The sequence below is a fragment of the Desmodus rotundus genome, chromosome 5, assembly GCF_022682495.2.
Source record: "Desmodus rotundus isolate HL8 chromosome 5, HLdesRot8A.1, whole genome shotgun sequence".
Lineage (NCBI taxonomy): Eukaryota > Metazoa > Chordata > Mammalia > Chiroptera > Phyllostomidae > Desmodus > Desmodus rotundus.
The window spans coordinates 155,081,614-155,102,366 of NC_071391.1; the positions used below are offsets into that span (position 1 = coordinate 155,081,614).

General features: G+C 50.0%; 1 protein-coding gene across 4 annotated transcripts in view; it reads right to left on the bottom strand.

Moving 5' to 3' along the window:
* KLHL29 (kelch like family member 29) overlaps nt 1-15,810 on the bottom strand; it is a 284,614-nt gene extending 268,804 nt beyond the window's left edge. For all 4 annotated transcript variants that reach the window (XM_053925110.1, XM_024552500.3, XM_053925109.1 and 1 more), the window contains exon 1: nt 15,229-15,810. The gene's annotated coding sequence lies outside the window, so the exon portion shown is untranslated. The remainder of the gene's footprint in view (nt 1-15,228) is intronic.
* Between the last annotated feature and the right edge of the window lie 4,943 nt (nt 15,811-20,753).

The window sequence follows — 20,753 nt, forward strand, 5'->3', positions numbered from 1 at the left end:
TGCGTGTCTCACTTAGCAATGCAAGTTCTGATTATCTTAAACAGCACAACACAAGGATAATTACTCTCCTTCCTAAACTTCTGTATGATTTGCTAATGACTGGGTGACTTTTTTTTTTTTTTATCATTCCCAGAATCTGCCTCCTCTCTGCTCCCAAGAAACCATCACCTGAGATTGACAGGCAGCAATTGAAAACAATAAAATTATGTAAGATGAGCTTGTAATCACCAGCATTTCACAAGAAGCAAAATGCATTTCGCTGTGGCAGAGGAACAGAAAGTTTCTTCCTCCATTTAAATCTGTACCAGAGGTAAAGCCTTCTATTAAAACACAATTCTCTCTGCACTTATAGCCTCTGGCAGACTACCAAGGAGGCGCCCATAGAACCACTGCGGCAGAGAAACAGGCCGGCAAAGGCACGGGCGGGCGCCCCTGAGAAAGAGAAGCGAAGTCCCCAGAATCTTGGGAGAGCTCTGCTCACAGCCGTCCACACCCCTTCTGGCTGGCCCCTTTGCCCCTGGAAACACACACACACACACACACACACACACACACACATGCACAGATGCATGCGCTGGGCAATTTGGGTTTCTTTCTTTCCTTCCTGTCTCACTCCTTTGTGTCTGGTGTGGTCTTCCTCATTGTTGAACTGGAACTGATTCTGGGTGATGATAAAAAAAGTCACCATGCGTTCCAGGACCTGGTTAATTGCAACCTTTCTGCTGGGTTGGCCAAAAAGTTCGTTTGTTTCTTTCTTTCCTTAAGGTGTCTGTAGTAGTGCTTAGTTGTCTCTAACTTTGAAACAATTTTGTGAGGTTGTATTGTGACAGCTGTCATATCAGCGTGCATTAAAAAAAAAAAACTTACCGAAATTGGTGAGTTTTTGTATAGCCATTTTAATATTGAAGATGGGAGAAAATATGCCACATTTTCGGCATATTATGCTTTATGATTGCAAGAAAGGAAAAAATGCAACTGAAACCCCCCCAAATCTGTTCATGTGTGGAGAAGGTGCTGTGACTGATTGAACATGTCAAAAAGTGGTTTGCAAAGTTTCGTGCTGGAGATTTCTTGCCGGATGATGCTCCACAGTTAGGTAGACAAGTTGAAGTTGATAACGATCAAATCGAGACATTGAGAATAATCAACATTATACCATGCAGGATACAGCTGACATACTCAAAATATCTAAATCAATAAAGTTACTGGTAAAAATGAAAAGTGTGTCATTTATTTTACAGAAAAAACTAAAGGGACTTTTTGGCCAATCCAATATTATAATTTACAGGTCCAAGCGACCACTTGGGGGCACAGTTATTTGAGAAGCTGCCACTACATTCACCAAGGCTGCCTTTCAAGGCTGCTTTAGCTTAGCTACCTTTAAGAAGAGAGCTCCCCAGCCCCCCAATCTTGGATCCTGCAGGATCCCCAGGATGAAAGAGACCCTGAGAGAATTGTTCCTTTAAGGTGAGTCTGAGAGTCACAGTGGGGGATATTTGATACAGAATTATATGAAACTATTTTGTTCTTTTCTCCCTTTTAAAAACTGGTTGTTTGAAAATGTCTTCCACATTATGGTCTGTCCTTTTTATGTTTTCATCAGATTTTTGTGGGCACAAAATATACACTTATTGCAGGTGGCAAAAATTAATCTTATTCTAGTTAAATTTCTTCACCTTATTAAACAAGTTTTTATTTTTCCCATTATGAAAAATTGGCTGATTATTTTTTAAAATCTGCAGAATTTAAAAGCAGAAAGATGACTACTGATAACATCATGACACATTTTCAGTTTTTTATTTTTTTGTTTACATATACTTGACATTATAGTAAATATATCCCTAATTTCTTTTAATTCACTAAGTTTCCTTCTTAAAAACCATCCTCTCAAATAAGCAAACTCATGATAAAGTAAGTCACTTTAGAAATTTTGCTCTCAGTCTCTGAAGACGTGTTTGGTATATTTTTCTTGCGGTTTTCTGATCAGGAGAAAAGCCAGGAAAGGTGTTCCTGCCACCTTCCTTGCCAACCCCCCGGGCACTGTCACACTGGTGCCCCAAGGACAGGCTTTCCCCAGATGAGCCAGCATGCACAGTGCACTACTCCGCGGAGGGGAAACAGGAACCTGAAGGTGGGGGTGAGGGAAAGAAAGAGGATGGGGGTGGTGGACATAGGGAAAACCTGGGAGCCTAATACTGGCTGGGCTCTCACGGAAGACCCCCGGGGCCAAGGACTTCAGGTGAGCACAGGTTACTCTCCTGGAAAGATCTGTGTGTGGTATGCAGGAAAATGGAGCAGAGACCCATTTTTATGTGGCTCAGATTTGGATGCACAGTTTCTTCACATCCTGGTGAAGGGGTCTCCCATCTAGTCACACATTTTAGGAAATCATCCCTGCTTCCACTTGACAACAAGCAGCACACAGAGAGAAAACTCCACAGGGTTCTCACTTCTCCACCCAGAACAGCTTGAAACAGCACCCAGGATCACACGAGTGGATCCTTCGCCCGCAGCCCTAGCTCCTGCCCCTCCTCGCATGGCTCGTGATGCTCTTCCCATGTTCTAGGATTTGCGGTTCCAGGCCCAGCTCTGCCTCTGCCTGGCAAGCCTGAGGTGGCATTCCCCTTTTCCAGGCCTTGCTTGTTCACACTGGGACATGGGCCCGGCACTGGCCCAGCCCTTAGAGGAAAGTCGTTAAAGGAATACAAACCAAAGGTGAGGAGGTTCATTCCCCCAGGAGCATGTGGTCAGGGATCCTATGAAGCAGTCACGTGGAGAACCTGAATCCAGTAATCCCCACAGGTGGGGCTCTTCCTGGAGGAAGCTGTGAAGGACAGGCAGGATCTGAACTGGACAGAGAGATGTGTGAGCCTTCTGGAGAAGAAAAGGGGGAGGGGAATGAAGGGTGGCCTCAGCCTGGCCAGAGTGTGGCTCCTTGGAGCCAGCTGACAGTCCCTCTGTCAACAACGCGCTCTTCCTACTCTCTGGTCATGTCAGGGACGTGGCTCCCCATGCCCACCATGGGCAGGCAAGTCTCATCAGAGGGAGTCCACACTCCATTCCATTCCTCCTTCCCACGAGCCATGGTCATGAGGCTCATGCATGCCCCTGAGCTGTGCCACAGATGTCTCTTAGAGGTGAATTCAGAGTAACACATCTTTTAGAAATCACTGTGCAAACCCAAGCTAGGCCTTCCAATGACCTCTCACAGGGGAGAGCAGATTGTTAGCTGTATTGAACTTGTGAGCTGATGGACTTGGGAAGGGGGCCAGGGGTACAGAGTGATGCTGCTGAATAGACGGAGGGAGACCACCACACATCCACGCGCCCTTGGGGGTCCTCCAAATTCTCCTCGATCCATGGGGCTTCCCAATGCCACCACCCACCTTGGTCAGGCTCCACTGCTCCCCGAGGGCAGTGATGTTCTGGGGTGTCATATACGTAGTCTCCACTTCTGTTATCTATGTCATATGAAGAGGCACTACCCAGCAATGTGGAAATAGGGGGAGCAACTGAATTCAGCTTTCAGACTGACGGATTTTGTCCGAGTTCCTGGAAGACAGGTATTATTACCCTTCTACTCCCGACCCCGAACAGGCCTGTTCCAGGCAGTACATGGGACAGGAAAGCTATCATTAGTGTCCTGTCGCTAGGTTCCAAGAGGTGAAGTGACTTGCTTAACGTCTTGCCATTTCCAGGTGGCCCTGCTAGGGTATGGAGCCCAGATCTAACTGGCTGTGAAGGTCATGGCTCTCAACGTGAGGCCTGTTTCATGACATGAGACGCTGCCCAGGAACATGAAATGGGGGCACTGATCTCAGAATCAGACTACACTGGAGGACGGGTCACAACAGCGCGCGAAGTAACCGTAAAGAAAGACTAGCGCTCACGCTTCTGTCTCAGGCCAAAGGCACCAACATGGCTACAAAAACAACATGTCAACCAGCCCTGAGGCTCCAAACCAGAGGACACGGGACGGACCTGGGGACTGGCCACCCTAGCCCTGCCCCGGGGGAGGGTGCTCTGCCCCTACCCCCTACCCCACAGGCATACGGTCAGTTCTGCAGGTGACCACCTGGGCAGGGGACAGTGCAGACACAGCTCAAAGACGTTGACTTGAAGGCCATCCAGCAACCTCCTGTCCTCAGCGCAGAGCCACCGAGGAGCAGCCTCCTGATAGAGACCACCTCCCATGGGACGAGCCTTCAGGGGAGAAATCTGTTCGGCAGCGGCACATGTGTCTGGCCCACCGGATGTCATATTTTTAGTGTAAATCACCACAATGCCATTATCTGGGGACTGTTCAACTCTGGGCGTATAGCCAGCCAAGCAGGACAACGCCCAGCACTGAGAACTTCCACGACATCCCCACCCTGCGGGGACACTCCCAGTTGGCCAGCTAACATCCTTACTGCTGGCTGTCTCCAAACACCCGGTGCCACCCGGCGCCCACCCACAGGAGAAGGGACGCACCAAGTGTGGAACATGCTGTGGAGTATCACTCAGCACTAAAGAACAAACAACTGTGACACGTGTCAACACGGATGCATGGTAGACGCAGCGTGCTGAGCGAACCCGTCTGGGCACAGAAGAGCGCACACATGCGTTTCGGTGTAGACCAAAGTCAAGAGCAGGCAAAGCTAACCTATCAGAAAGGGGCCGGGGGTTGCTAGGAGAGGGTCACAGGACACTTTCCGGGGTGATGGAAATGTGTTATATTTTGTTTTGGAGGGTGGCTACACAGGTATACACAATGGTCAAAACTCAGCAAACTGAACATTTAAGATCTGTGGGTTTTATTGTATTGTCTCAATGATTATACGCTAATAAAATAAACAAACAAACAACGTCCAGAACAAGGCTAGGTACACCGTCCATGCTCAGTAAGAGTTGCTGATGCCTTTTCTTTCCCCTAAGAAAATTGTTTAAAAAATTAGAACTGGTTTGGAATATGTTTAGAAGTCTTTCTTTTCTTTTTTCCCCTTTTCTTTCTTTTCTTCACTTTCTTTTTTCCTTTCCTTCTTTCCTTCTTTCTTTCTGTGACAAAAATATAACCTAAAACATATCATTTAACCATTTAAGTGTGCAGTTCAGCAGTAGATATGTTTGCCTTACTGTGCAACCATCAGCACCGCCCATCTCCAGAACCTTCCCTCCCATCGTCCCCAACCGAACCTCCATACCTCCGGAACAGCAGCTCCCCACGCCTCGCCCCAGCCCTGGCAACCATCATCCTGCTGCGCCTTTATGAATTGGATGACTCTGGGGACCTCCTGTATGTGGAATCCTATGATATTTCTCCTTCTTTGTGACTGGCTTATTCCCCTTAGCATAATGTCATTAATGTTCATCCATGTTGTGGCATGTTTCAGAATCCCCTTTCTCTTTTAGGCTGAATAGCCCTCATTGTGTGTATATGGCACGTTTCATTTACCCGCTCACCTACTGATGAACACTTGGGTCACTTCCACATTTTGGCTGTTGTGAGTACTGCTGCTATCAACATGGGTGCATAAACATCTATTGAAGTCCCTGCTATCCCTTCTTTCGGGTACACACCCAGAAGGAGCTTTGTTGACTTATGCGGTAATTGTATATTTAATTTTTCGGAGGAACTGCCGTACCACTTTCTATAGGGGTTACACCATTTGACATTCCCACAGCAGCATAAGGGCTCCCAATTCTCCACATGCACACCAACAGTTGTTACTCTGTTTGTTTTTACAATGCTCATCCTAACGGGGCAAAGAGGTGTCTCGCTGTGGTTTTCACTTGCACTTCCTGAATGATTAGTGTGGCGTTGAGCATCTTCTCCTGTGCTCATTGGTTATCGGCATATCTTCTTCGGAGAAAGGTCCATTCAAGTCCTTTGCCCATTTTTAAATCAGGCCGTTTGTCTGTTGGTGGGTTGTACACAAATATGTTTTAATTGTAACTGTGTGCAGGACTGAGAACCAGGTCTTGCACCCCGCACTGTCCCATGCTCAGTCCCTAAATGTCTATCTCACATACCCTGCACCGGTCCCCACGCCAGTGGCTCACTGGTCACGTGGAGCACAGGAGCACAGAGTCAGGCCTCCCTCTTTGCCTAAGGCCAAGGGAACTCTATCTGGCCCAGGTGTCTCTCCCAGATACCAAAAAGTGTTTCTGAAGAGCAGACATCCTGGGAGACACCCCTGGAATAAAAGCAGCTGATGGTGACAGCTCTCGAATTGTGACTTCACAGTTCAGTGAGTGCCCACCCTCCTCTCCAGCCTCCCCGTAGAATCCTCACCAACCAAGATGGCTTTCTGTAGTTTCTGCAGACTCTAGGAGACACGTTTTATATTTCTAGGTGGGCACCTGAGCAGGGAGGTAGCTCTGGAATGCTCTTCTCACTAGGGATGTGAGGGACAGAGCATGGGGACAAGGCAGGCGTTGTCATCCAGAAACCAGGGCTGAGCGCCTGTCACAGGAAGACAGGTTGGGTGTCTTTATCCTAGGAGGGCAGTAGCCCAAGTAACTTCCCCTTAGTCTCTCTAGGGCTGCGCAGGACGTTTCCCTCATGTCCCAGTCACCAGTGCCTTCAGGTCACACAATCCATATCCCCTCCCTCCAGGGAACTCCATGGGCCAGCACTGCCAGACTTCTCCTGCAGGGGTGCAGAGCGGACCCTGTCAGATACCTGGGGCCAGTGGGGAGAGGTCCCTTTAATTCACAAGAGAGGTGGTGACTTCCATGAAGCATGGCTTCTGTGAAAATCATTTTTCTCCTCTGGGGTAGAAAGGAGGAAATTTAAAATTGTAGTGCCATTTGATTGTGGAGAAAGGCAGCTTCCCCACCTCACATGAAGCGATCCAGGTGTTCCTTTTTTTTTTTTTCTTCCCAACATGTTGTCATAGATTGGTAAATTGAGAAGCTTTGGCACTTCCACTTGGCACACCTAGGCTTCAGCAAGAAATATGTTCCTTTCACAGTTTGAATAATATTCAAGTTGTGATGATTAAAGCTGGTTGGAACAGCATGAACCGAATAGATTACAGCGCTCTTCTTAGAGCAGGCTCTCTGTGAGCCAGATCGGCCGCGCACACGCAGACACACACACAACGCAGGCCGCCTCCGGGTCTTACCGACCTGGCTTCCAAATGCGGTGCTTTCACTCCCCAAATGCAGTGGCTCCTGCTTTTGGTCCAGAAAGCCAGGACCAGGGCATGGTTGTCTTACAGTTCTTCACATCGACCAAACAGGCTAATTCAGGGGCAGAATAACCCACCCATATCTCAGGAGGTCAAAAACAGTGCAGAATTGCAGTAAAATGGCTACAAGATCCACGTGGATATGGGGTTCCTGAACTCAGACCCTGCGGCTCTCACTCAGTATCGGGGAGATCACAGGGGATACACAGGAAGGCAGGGCAGGCACCCCCCTTCACAGCCCACTGAGAACAGCAATCCTGTTGTGGGCCAGACAGACCACACAGCAGCCACAGCCACAAGACCAAGACAGAGAGTCCTCTAGTGTGCTCTTTGCCCACCCCCCGCCCAATCTGCCCTGCTTCTGAGAGTTTGTGTGCATGCATTAAGGAAAGCTTGCCCTTGCCAGTGTGGCTCAGTTGGTTGGAGCATTGTCCTGGACACCACAGGGTTGGGGGTTCGATTCCCGGTCAGGGCACATATCTGGGTTGCAGGTTTGATCCCCGGTTGGGGTGTGTATGGGAGGCAATCAATGTTTCTCTCTCACATTGATGATTTTTCTCTCTCCCTTCCTCTCTCTCTAAAATGAATGCACATATTTAAAACAATTTTAAAAACATAGTAAAATAGCTTTACATTAAAAAAAAAGGAAAAAGGAAGCCTCACACCTGATTTTACCTTCATAGGCAGAAACAACCTGGGAAGAGGGCAGGGGGAGGTGGTGGACCCAGGCAGGCAAGCACATAGGAACGGCCCTTGCCAGCCGGGGGACAGCTACCCCTCTGCAGTGTAACCCTCGCCCAGCATGCCCTGGGCCGTCACTTAGTGACAGGTTTGACCCCAGGCACTGTGACCATGCCTTTCTTCCAGAGGGTTCCAGGCTGAAGAAGTCACTACTTGGCTGGATCAGGGCTGGAAGAGTTGAAACAGGGAGCAAACACCTCTTTGTGAGGTCTGCCCCAGCCTTTATTCACACTCTCTACTCTTCTCCAAAACAAAAACAAACAAACAAGAAAACCCCTAAAGAATAAATACAAAACTGAAGTTGGCAAATACAGTGTTTCTTGCCCTTCCATGGTGATCCATATAATTTCTGGGGTGTCATTTTATTTAAAACAATGCTTTTGTAAATACCAAAAATTTAAAAATCTGAGCCAGGACAGCACCTTGCAAGCAAGCATGACACGAAGGACGGACTTTGGTCCACTCTCAAGTGTCAAATAGATTCAAGTTATCACAGGGATGAAGAAGCTCCAAGAAAATTAGTCTTCAAAGTATCAAGTCATAAATCCTAGAAGATTCCATTTAGATTAGTTAGAATTCATCAACAAGCATTTTTAACAGATATGTATGGCCAAATACAGCATCTAAAATTCCACACAATGGAAAACCACGAACAGATAAGTACATAGCCGTGGAGGGGGGGGGGGACATCCAACACATAGCCTTTGATGTCTATTCCCCGACACTGTCTCTGGACATTAACCTATCCAGGCAAACATTTTTACTAAAGAGGTTTGTGCCGGGCACTGGGGATTCAGGAGTGAACAAGCCCAGATCAGTCTTCAGTCATCCCTGGATATAACCTTAATCCTTTCTACATTGCTTCTACTCTTTAATTTGCTACTTATTTATTACACTGGCTCAGGATGGAAACAGAAGCGATTCCAAGCATCTGAAAGTTTTTCTCATCAGCCTTCTAGGAACCAAAGTACATGGAAGCAGGCGGGCAAATCCAAAGGCATGATGCATGTTGGTCAGACCTGGTAAATGTTCTTATTTCGGCTTACCTTCCCCCTAAGAGAATTATTTAAAACATTCACTGGCACGGACACAGCAGTATCTGGCACATAACGGGCAACGTGAAGTGGTGCCAATGCACTGAGACCCGCTCTGGAGTAGCAGAAACACACACACACACATACACACAGGACAAGGCAGTCAGACTAGTAGCCGACGGACCCCGGTTCAAACCCGGCTGTACGACGTGGCTAGACTGTGTGGCCTTGGGCCAGTTGGTTACCTTTCTGAGGCTCATCTTCATGTGTAAAATGTGGATTACCTATCCCTGCCTCGCAGTGTTGACGTGAGGATTAGAGATAATATATGTAAAGTACTACAATAGAGTGGGCAGCCATAACTGGATGCTATTATTATTATTATATTATTGGGGCTTATTATTATTATTATTATATTATTGATACAGGTTTGGTGAGTGAATAATAGGTGGATTAGCTGACCTCTAAAATCCACATCAACTCTAAAATTATGATACTGAAAATGGAATTAAAAGTTCATACATCAAATCCACTCAAGGATATTTTTAACTATTGCAATTGTGATGCAAATCTCTTATGTGTCTCAGAATAATTACTGATAACCAGACTCCAAGAATTCAATACACACACTCTGGCACACCATGAAAACGCTTATGATCAAATTTAGCGGGATGGGTGCCTCCGGTTTCTGAGGCCTCCAGGGCTGCTGCGGCCTCTTCTGTTACTACGACTTCACCCGAAGCTCTCCTTTCTGGAGCACTTCCTAAAGCCTCTCTCCAGCTCAGACACTGTGATGCAGCTTTCACCAGGGTTATCTCACCACGATTATTCCCTCCATTTTCGTAAGACAAAAACAAAAACAAACACAGAAGCTTCCTGAGATCAACCATCTTTCCAAGGTCACACAGCTAGCAGGCAGGCACCTGAGATTGGACTTCAACTCTGACACTAAGCCCCACGTCTTTACCCACTCAGCAGGGTCACAGCGGCCCCAGCAAGCCCTTTTAAAAGCACAGCGTAAGCGATGGGAAAGACTTACGAGGAAATGTACACACAGAAAGGGAAGAACAAATGTCAGTCACATCGACTGCATCCTTTATCTGTGTTCCGTTAGCTGCATTTTCACCAAGGCTCTTTCTTAAACAGAGGATCAGTGTAATATGCGAGCGTGGAAAGTGGTAGAATAAAGCCATCCCTCTTCCAGGTACCTATTTAAAAGAATTGAAAGCAGGGCCTGGAAGAGATATTTACACACCCATGTTCACAGCAATATACCGTAAGATTCCACTCACACGAGGCATCTAAAGTAGTCAAATTCTAAAAACAGAAAGTAGGAAGGTGGTTGTCAGGGGCTTGGAGGAGGGGAAATGGGCAGCTGATGGTTAATGGGCAGAGAGTTTCAGTTTGCATGACGAAAAATGCTGGGTATCTATCGCGTACAATGTGAATATTAATACTACTGAACTGTGTACTTAAAAATGGTAAAGATGGTAAGTTTTCTGTTTATATGGGTTTTTCAACTGTAATTTAAACAAAGAAATAAAAGTGACGGAATATATGTTTGCACATATGTGTATATATATCCTTAGAAGAACCAATGATTTAAAAATTTCAACTCTGTATAATAGTTACTAAAAAGTGACGTTTGTAGGGCCAATGACAACCTTTAAATGTTTGGGGAGTGGACATCTTGGCCCAAAGCCGGCCCCCTAGGGTAGCAGCCCTGGACCATTTCTGCTGCTGCAGAGGAAGAGTCTCTGAACCATGTGAATTTCATGCAGATATCCTCTGATGGAAAAGGAGAGATCTTCCCCTTCTCACCCTAACGGTGGAGATGCCCCAAGACAATCAAGTTCATTTCATGAATAGCAGTGCTGCCCCTTCCAACTTGCCTCCTCTTAATTCGCAGCTTCAATCGCCCTGTTCAAGTGATTTTCTTGAAGAAAGTTCAGACCTTTCTGACCTCGGACTTGGAAAGTCAGCATGTAGCTGTCACAGGCAGAACCACAGACTTTGCTTTTCCAAGTCGTCCTGATCTCAGTATTTCCCATCCAACGAGCAGATAAAATATTCTGACACATGCCCTGACTGGTGTGGCTCAGTGGGCTGGGTCGCTGGTTAGGTTCCTGGTCAGGGCATGTGCCTGGGTTGCGGGTTTGGTCCCCAGTTGGGATGTGTACGGGAGGCCGCTGATAAATGTTTCTCTCACGCATTGATGCTTCTCTCCCGCTCTTTCTCCCTCCCTTCCCTTCTCTGTAAAGATACATTTTTGAAAAATCTTAAAAGAAAAAAGAATTTGGACACACTTTTGCCTCTTAACCAGAATTATGAGGACCATTTCCCTGGTAAGATTTCTTCAAATGCAAGGTTTCAAAGATGGTTACTGAAAATTTTTTTTTCATATTAGATGACCCCTGATTTCCTGAGGAAGAACAAATGACATCTCCTGCACAAACTACAAAATTCCTCCATGTTCTAAACACTTGGGTCTCTGGGGCTTTTTCTGTCTGTGAAGAGAGTGTGTGTTCTCCAGTCATCCTACATAAATTCTGCCTTGGTTTATCCTCAGCCGCCACAACCGTTGCCTGGATTTTCTCATTCACAGTGTGTCCTCCTCCCCTCACACCCGAGAAGACACTTAGTTGACTGATTATAGAATCACAAGGTTGGTAATAATTCCATTTCTCCATCTGACTTTGAACTTAAGTGTTCCAATTACTTCGCTTGATCCTAATAAGTCAGCAGCGTCCTAATGCCTGCCTTGCTATTTCTGAAGTATACAGGGTGTGATTAGCATGGGCCTACATCATTAGAACGCAGAGTTGAAAGCCGGTGAGCAAAATCGTCACTCGCTTTATGCAAAACCGCCTGTTCAGTGAACTTCCAAGGTTACTATGATCCTAGGGACACTCTCTGCTGTGACTAAATGTATACTGCACTTGAGAAATCCTCTGATGCTCCAGAACCTTCTGCTTTTAGCTACTACTGGAAGAGAAGAGATCATAGAAGACAGGCCCATTCCAATACACAAAGTCCTAAAATCTGTCTGAGCCCGATGTAACTGAGAACACACATGAAAAAATCCTTCAGTCATATGGGGTAGGAAAAAAAAAGGGGGAGGGAAGGAGGAAAGAAGGAAGGAAGGCAGGAAGGAAAACCTTTAGTCAAGTCTGCTGGATTGGATTGACGTCTCCGGGCCATAAAGCAAGACAGCTTTACTGTAAGCCTGCAGGAAGAAAAACAAAAATACCCATGCACACACACATATCAAATGAGATGCTAAAAAACTACACTAGCATCAGAGGTGCTATTTGGGTCTATTAAAAAATTTAACCCCTTTATAACGGTGTGTAATGAGGAATAGTGTAAACTTTTGGGAACTAGAAGGGGAAAAAAGGAAATGCTTTAAACGAGAATGATTTGCAGCCAAATCAATTGATAAATGAAAGAAAAAAAGATGGCACAACTGAAATTGATGCCAAAGATTTATAAGGTTGACTAAGTAAACAAAGATGGAATGGATCACCATGGAAATGCATGAATATTGAAATAGGCGAGATCTGAATAGACTAATGATATGCCTCACTGAGACTGACAGGTGTGGATAACAACCGCAACACCCATCCACCCCAACATCCACACTTCTCCCATGTTTATTCCTAGAAAACAGACACTGGATTTAAAAGGTTCATTTACTAAGAGCTTAAAAGCAAAATGCATTTTTTTTTCATCTTAAAGGAACTGACTCGATGCTCATCTCCTTGAAACATAAGAAAGGTTTCATCCATTTGCTTCCTGGTTATGAGGAGCCGCAGTTAGCACAAGTCATTCTCTGGGGCTCTCCTAGTAGTCTTTGTTCCAGTACACCTCTCACGGAGCTGAATTCTCAGTCTTGCTTATCTTCCACACTGAGTACTTGAAGTATGACCACCACTCATTAGAAAAACATAATTAAAAAGACACAACACTAGATTCCTTCCCTCATCACATACAGATGAAAACCAATAACCCTTAATCTATTTGTTACCATGGCTACCATAGGATATTTTATTTCAGTACAACTCCAGGTATTTCGTTTGGATTGTTGCTCGCAAATGAAAGTTGGAGACCTATAAATCTCTGTTAACTGTGCTAGAGATGGAGAGACGGCATAGAAGAAAATGTTTTTCTTAATCATGGACAAATATGGTTTATTAGATGCTTGTGCAGAAAAGTTATTAGAATTGGTTAAATGCAGCAGCAGCCCCATAAACCAATTTAAATGCCATTAAATTCACAGAGAGTTTAAGGGTGCAAGTGCTAGTAATTCCCTGATTTACAGCAGGATGATAAATCAAGGACACTCAGACTAATGGGTGGGTCAGCGTCTATATTCATCAGCGGCACACAACTCCGTACCTTTATAAGCACCTAGAATACATGACTGACTCAAATGCATCCACGCCAGCCAGGTGAATACCGCGAAGTATTCACTGGTGAGTTATCAGGCATTTCTTACCAGTCTCGAGATGAGCAATCTGTATAACCATTCACCACCAACCCCTCGAAGAGTGAAAAAGTTAGCTCTACGTGCCCCCAATATAATTTTCGGCCCTTATAGTTTATAAGGTTAAACATCAGGAATGACGTGTGCTAATGAAGTCTGCTGTCATTTGTCCTAAACCAAAATAATTCTTTAACTCTGCCCTCCCAGGGCTGAGTAAGAGATCAGCCCACGGGGCAAGGGAAGGACTCTGTCGTGACGAGACAGACGACTCTGAAGAGACTGAAATTAGGGTAAAGACAGCTGTAAACAGGACAGACCTGTCACTGCAAGAGGAGTCCAAATCCCAGCGTAACTCAGCTGACAAGAGGCTGGAGCCTGCAGCGCTGGAGCCTGAAAGTCCCTGAGCTGACGAAGTGGAAGTTTCTCAGGCAGCCGCAGCTCCACATCCTCCGCGGTGCGGTCCCTCCAGCGCCGAGGTCTCGCCTAATGCTACATAAATACCTGCGTCCACGATTCGCCCCGGGGCGCGCTGTGGCGCAAGCACGGTGGGGAGGGAGGAGAGCGTTTGCAGAGCGGCAGTGATGGCAGAGGCGGCGGCTCCTCACCCATCCACATCCCTGGGGACCCGCGGGAGGACCCGCCAACTGACCACGTCTACCGTTGGGTTCCAGAGCCCAGGAATGACGACTGGCTTCTCAGGGGGCGAACCCGGGCATCAAAGACTCGTGCTTTGCCCCCTTCCCCTCCTGCGTGACAGCGGCAGCAGGCTGGCAGCGAGTCACCGCCTTCCCCAGCCAGTGCAGACCCAAGCTGCCTCGGATCTATCACGGCTCTCGGTTCTGCTCTCCGGGCACCAGGCGAGTGCGCCCCTCCCTTGGGGCCCGGAGTCGGGGATGACCCAAGCCCTCACCTGCGCTACGACCCACTGCAGACAACCTTCGCCCAGCCCCAGGCCCGGGAGACCCGGACGTGAGCCCTCGGCCACCCCGCACCCCCCGCGGCAGTCGGGGTGCGCATCCACACTCCCACATTGCACATCTCCGCGTCCACGCTATCCCGCACATAAACAACCCCTCCCCACCTGACACCACATCCTCACCATCCGCGTACGCTCTCCTTTGCCCCCGACACGGTGGCACCCACAAGGTGTTAAGGGAAGGAGGGTCGCCACAAGGTCTGTGCGGGGTCCCCTCCCGATGGTTTTCAAGCTCCTCTACCTCGAAAGTTACTTGAGATTGAGTAAAGAGACCCGGTTCCCAACTGCGGGGTCTGCGGACGGAAAGGGGCAGAAACCCCAACCTGCTTCTCACCGCACAGAGGTGCGCATCTTCCCGAAAGGGAGGGTGCGCGGCCGCCCCCAGGGTCCAGCCCTCGGGTGCCTCCTCCTGGCCCCTAGCCCGGCCCGGGCCCTGGGCCTCTCGGGGGAGGTGGCCTGGAGAGCGACGCGCGCTGCTGGGCCCAGCCAAGGGGCTGCCTCTGGGCCGGGGGTCACTCGCTTCCAGCATCCGCGACCACCGCGACATTGGCCCGGGGCAGCCCCAGTGCACACACACCCGGGAACAGGAAGTTTTTTTCCCCCTGTTTTTTCCCCCCACTGGAGCAGCGCAGGCGCAAGGGCTCCTGCAGCCTGGCGAGTCCAGACTCCGGGGCTCCTGCGCCGTCGCCGCCGCGGAAGCCGAGCCCAGCGTTCCGGGTTCTCGGGCCCCGCTCCCAAGCCCTGCGCGGCCCCGCACAGCGGCCAGGACCCCGGGTGCCCGGCGCCGCATCCGTGGCGCTCTAGCTTAGCTCTTACCTCCCGCCGCGCGGCTCCGGCCCCGGCCCAACGCGTCGAGAACCGGGGATCGCGGGTGGGCGCAGGAGGGCTGGTGGATAGCAGACGGCGCCGGCGGGGAACGGGAGCTGGGGCCGCTGGGGTCCTGGCCGGGAGAGACGGATCCAGGTCCACCTCCTCGCGTTCCTGCACTTTCCTTCTCCCTCTCCTCCTCCTCCTCCTCCGCCGCCGCCGCCGCCGCCTCCCGGCAGCCCGGGGAGGATGCCCGGCGAGGGAAGTCAGTCCTTCCGCCTGTCAGCCTGCGCGGCTACGCGCGGCGCGGCGCGGCTCTCACCGAGGCGGCGGCGGCTCCGGCAGCATCGCCCCCGCCCTCTCCCCGCAGCCGCGGCGGCCGCGGGGCTGGGCTAGCTCCGGGCGCTGGGCTCGGGCTCCGGGCGGGGGCTGCGTTCAGGCTCGGCGGCCGCCGGGGCTGCTGGCGGGGGCTGCGGGGCCGGGGCCGGGGCCGGAGCTGCAGCTGGGTCCGCGGCGGCGGGGACAGCGGCGGCGGCGCGGAGGCTGGCGCGGCCGCGGCGCGGGGACCATGCTCCCTTCTGGCTCGCTCCGCTTCGGGGACCGTCTGCTTTAGCTGAGAGGGAGGCGGGCTTCGGCTCGCAGCCAGGGGCGGGCGGAGCCAATCACCGGCGCCCGAGTGGGCGGGGGTGGCGGGTAGGGGAGGCGGGGCGCCCCCGGCCGGGCACAGGGCGCTGCTACCCGGGCCCCAGGGATCCCCGGCCGCCGCGCGCCCGGCCGGGGCTGAGCGCCGGCGGGTGTGTCCGCGTCGGTCCGCCGCCCCCGCCCCCCTGCTGTGGCTCCTGGCTCGCCGGCCCGGGGGCCGCGCCCGCAGAGGCAGGGCGCGTGCCTGGGCGCCTGGGCCCCGGCCACCCGCCCCGCCGGTCCAGGCTGGGGGACTGGACTTAGGCGAGCTCTCCGTCTGCTCCCAACACCTGAGGAAACTGGCAGAAAAGTTTGAGAACGAAAAGTCTAATCGTCGTTCAGTTTCCGCCCTCCCTCTGACACTGCAGCCACGGGAAGGAGCAGGAATTGTCCAAGTCTCTGAAGACCCACGGCTAGTCCTGCCCATCCTGGCCACTGACCCTCTTTAGGCTGCGGCGACCCCACGCTCCTCGGTGGACTCCATGTTCACACTGACCCTCCTGAATGCGCGCGGCCTCTCCCCGTTAGCCAGCCCCCGCTCTGGCCACACCAGCCTTGCGTGTCTGCACTGACCAACCCTCCACCCCCAAGCCTTTCGCGCAGTCTGCACTGACTTCCTAGTCCTACCGCTTCTGTGTCTCCACGTGCTGTCTACACAGACCCTGACTTCAACCCTAGTGGGAGGGCTGGAGGCCCGCGACGGCCCCCACGGAAGGCTCCTCCTTTACGCCAGAACTTTCATTTCAGCACCAGTTTCTAGATCTGCTAACTCTCTAAATCTGGTGTTTAATTCCCTGACTTCTTCCTCCTCCCTTCCCCTCCCCCATCTGCTTTTGAGTTTCATTGGAAATATCTATTGCCCCCCTACTTCTCCCCCCCATATCTAAATGTAAAGGCTGGTGGGCTTCAACCCCGCTTCCACCGCACCTCCCTCCACTCCCTTTGGCAGTGTCGCTGAGGCCTGAGCTTGGGTGTAAATTGTGTGCGAGGTTGGGGCGGGGGTGGGGGGTGGGTTAGGTAGGGTGCCCCTGGCTCTGGGACTCTAAGTGGGAGGAGCCGGCCTGGGGCGGGCTCTGCAGGCCCCGCCCCCATCTTCCAGAGCAGCCCGAGGACTTGGTGGGTAAATCCTTTTCTCTCAACTCCTGTGATGTCTGAATCCAGGGCTCTGCTCTCCTTGGCTGTGAACTCAGTGCAGGGATTGTGTCTTCTTTAATATCTTGTAGGAAGCAGAGGACAGTGTGGCGGCTGATAAATAATAAATAAAAATAATCTACTGAAGGTAGCAGGAGGACAATCAGAGAAAGGGAATGAGGACACCAGGGAAACGGCCCATTGGTGTGAGAGTAACTGCATTTCCTGCAAAAAAGAAAAAAAATTGAATGAAGTTTTGGTGTGTGAAGCCTGGGGACAGGGGAGGGGACAGAGCCCAGCACTGCAGAGAGGAATCCACCCTTGATGATAGGGTCATCCAGGAAAAGTGGTGCGTCATGAAGAGGGGGTGACAGAGGGTGCCTTGAAAGGGGAGCAGGTGGCAGTGGGGGGAGGAAAGGTTGTCAAGGATCCCCCAACACCTGAAGGGGAACAATAGATGTGATTCGAATGCTAAGTCCTGAAAATGACTGAAGAGTAATGTAGGCAGGAAAAGGGAGGAAAGAGGGATTACCTGGGATTTTCCAAAGATACACAGGCACGATCTCAAGCAACTCAAGGCAGAGAGAAGGCAAAAAAAAAAAAAAAAAAAAGTCACAGGTGAGTCAGTATGCATTCTTGTCCCCTGAAATGAGCTGCATGGATGCACCAGCTGGGAGCATGTGGGAACACATCCGCTACGTTCCCAAGCACCACGTAAGACAGCGGTACACAACGTGAAAGTGTGTCTAAGGCCTGCAGGGTCTGGGAGAGGCTACGATCTGGAGATTTGAATCAGTCATGATGTTTTGCAGACCATCGTGAATGATCCTCAAGTGAAAGAAGGAACTGTGCATCCAAGAATCTTTCCCCAGCCACGTCTCTGGTGCAGGTGTAAGGATCCTCCCCGTTTCCCTGCTGGTATTATCAGAGCAGAGGGTAGGTGCTGAGCCCGCCTCCACACCGAGGAGGATGTCCTTTGGCCCCAGTGATGCTAAGGGTGCTGGTCCTGGAGTGTTGCAATGCCTCTGGGGCTGAAGCTTGGTAACAGCTCACCTGGGGTGCCAGCTCGTAAGGAGAACCAGAAAATCTGTGTGAATTAAAATAGCAGTAGGCTTGTCTACCCTCTCCTCACCCCACCCTTCTTTCATCCCAGAGCCTGAACGCAAATAAGGATTTCCAGAGTTTGAAGCCAAGATCTTCCTCTGCAGCGGCCCCGCCTAGCTGGGAGCTGTTGGGTTGGGACACAGCTGCTGAGGAAGGGTTGCTCTGACGTGGCTCTGGAAGGGTGCTCTGGCGTGAGCACCATTTCACCTGGAGCGCTGCGGTTCAAGTCGTCCTCCCCGATGGCCCCTCCCCGGGTGTCTTGGCGACCTGTACTGGGTCTACATGGGTTAGGATCTCCTCTCTTGCTGGGATCTGGGGTGTGTCCTGGGTTATTCACTGCCCTACTCTGTGGTATATGGGGTATGGTCCATGCTTGGCATTATCACACTGTCCACGGGATTTGTTGAGTATGGCACATGGGAACTTTGTCAGCCCTGGTCAAAGACTTCCCCACAAAATACAGGATCAGCATGGTGGACAGTGACTCAAAAGCACTGCCGCCCCCTGCCCCAACCTGTGTCCCCACAAGAATGCCCCAAGCTGGGCTTTGGATCAGAACTAATGTATACAGTCCAAGCAGATGGGTTGTGAAGGAGTGGACTTGCAATGCAAGGGAAGCAGATTGAAATGCTGCAGAAGATCCAGTCCTGGCTCAGGCTACAGACCTTTATTTGCTCAGTCAGACTAGGGCTTTGTGCTGGAAAGACTACTGCTGTCAGCTGGAGAGGCACCAAAGGAGGCCCCATCAGGCCTGCCTGGGAGAGCTGCACACGCCCACTGTGGCCGAGATGGACTGGGCTCCTTATTTGCGTTTGTAATAATAATCACAAGAAAGTGATCATTTATTCAGTAGCTACTACATGCCAAGCATTGTACCAGGTATTCTACACATGGTGTCTTATTAATCATCACAGCGACCTGTGGAATTAGTATCATCAGTCCCAAAAGCTGAGTCATAGAGAGGGTGGGTGATCTTCTACAATCACACGGCCACTAAGTGGCTGAGCTGGAATTTGAGCCTGGTTGGTTCCAAAGTCTCTGGTCTTTTCAACACACTCGATGCACGAAAGCAATTTCTTTTGTCATTAGCCCAGTGCTTTTCCCTTTGAGTAGACGCCGTGGATGCTGATTTTGCCTTTTGTCAGCAGCCAGGACTGAACCCAGAACTGGAAATCAGTCTTAGGATACAGAGGATTGACATGGAAGAGGGAAAAGCATTGCTTTGATTACTGACCGCACAGGTCACTTGGAAGGGTGGACATCTCATCAGAAACCCTCAGGCCGGAGCGGACATCTGTTTCCAGGAGCACAGTGGGTGGAAACAGAGCAGGAGCCAGCCTCTCTGCTGGTTGGGGTTTTGTGTTTGCTGTTTTGTCTTTCTAACACTATGCTTCGCTGAAACCACCCCCATTTGGCCTCAAAAGCATTAATAAATCCTACAGAAGTCATTGTCCCTCCAGTGGTTAGTCAATCCATAAAAATCTATTTAGCACCTACTGTGTGCCCAGCCTTTCAACCCCACGGTGTTGATTAAAGCAGGAAGTAAGAAGTCACAGTTGCTGAATTTTCACTGTAGTCACCCTGCTCTGTGATGTGTCACAAAGGCACATACTAATCAATCAGCCATTTGCTGAGAACCTCCTGAGTGCTCAGCTCTGTGCTGAGCACTCTCAGGAACACAGGGATGGTATCAGGTGGTTTCCAGTCCGCTCGTTTTTACCCTACCTCTTCTTCAAGAGGGATCGAGGTAGCTGAAAGCAGCACTTGGCTGTCGTTCTTGGTAGAGGTTAAGGTAACAAAAGTTGTTATCAAGAAACATAATGTTGTGCTCAGTCGTGGGGATACAAGGGATGATTGGTAAGACCCGGGCTGCTCAGGATGTCTTCCTGGAGGAGGCAGGTCTCAGACGGGACCGCAGGAACCTGGACAGGCCAAGGGGGAGAGAGGGGCCTCCTAGGAGGGTGGCATGGTGGGTCCCTGGGTAGGGGAGACTCATCATGGTATCATTCTTTCTGACACAACTCATTAACAGTCACTACCTTAGGGTGAAAATAAAGGTGTATTTACCTCCTTTGCCCACATCAGTGAGCTGTTAGGTTCTAGGATTCAGAATGAAACCAGTTGTGTCTTTTTTTGGCATTCTCAACGGCAGGAATTCAGCACCTTTTTTTCCTTACCGCTTGTTTGCAGGTGGCAGGAGTGTTAATGAGACGGAGCCAGTAACAATTTCCCTGGGTGGTTCTGACTCCCAAACTGACAGGAAACACGGCCAGGGTGTTTTCAGAGAGCAGCGCCTACTCTTCCCATTGATAAAGTGATCCTTCATCCGCAGGGGTTGAAGGCATGGGCTTAATGGTCGCTCAATACATATTTATCGAGTGTTGAATTGTTCACTTTCGTTTTCAGTGCTTCAGAAAAAGCCAGTGTTTTTCTGGGAGGAAGTGTAAAAAGAAGACCCAAATATCTGAATGATAGGTTGTAAGAAAGACTGTGTTTGGGTGTCAGGGGGTTCTTTCACTCGCTGAAGCAGGTTCACGAAAAGGAAAATTCAGGAGACTTTTTAATGCTTATCATCCTTTGCATAAACATGGTTTTTAAGCTGTTTTTAAGGATAGGAG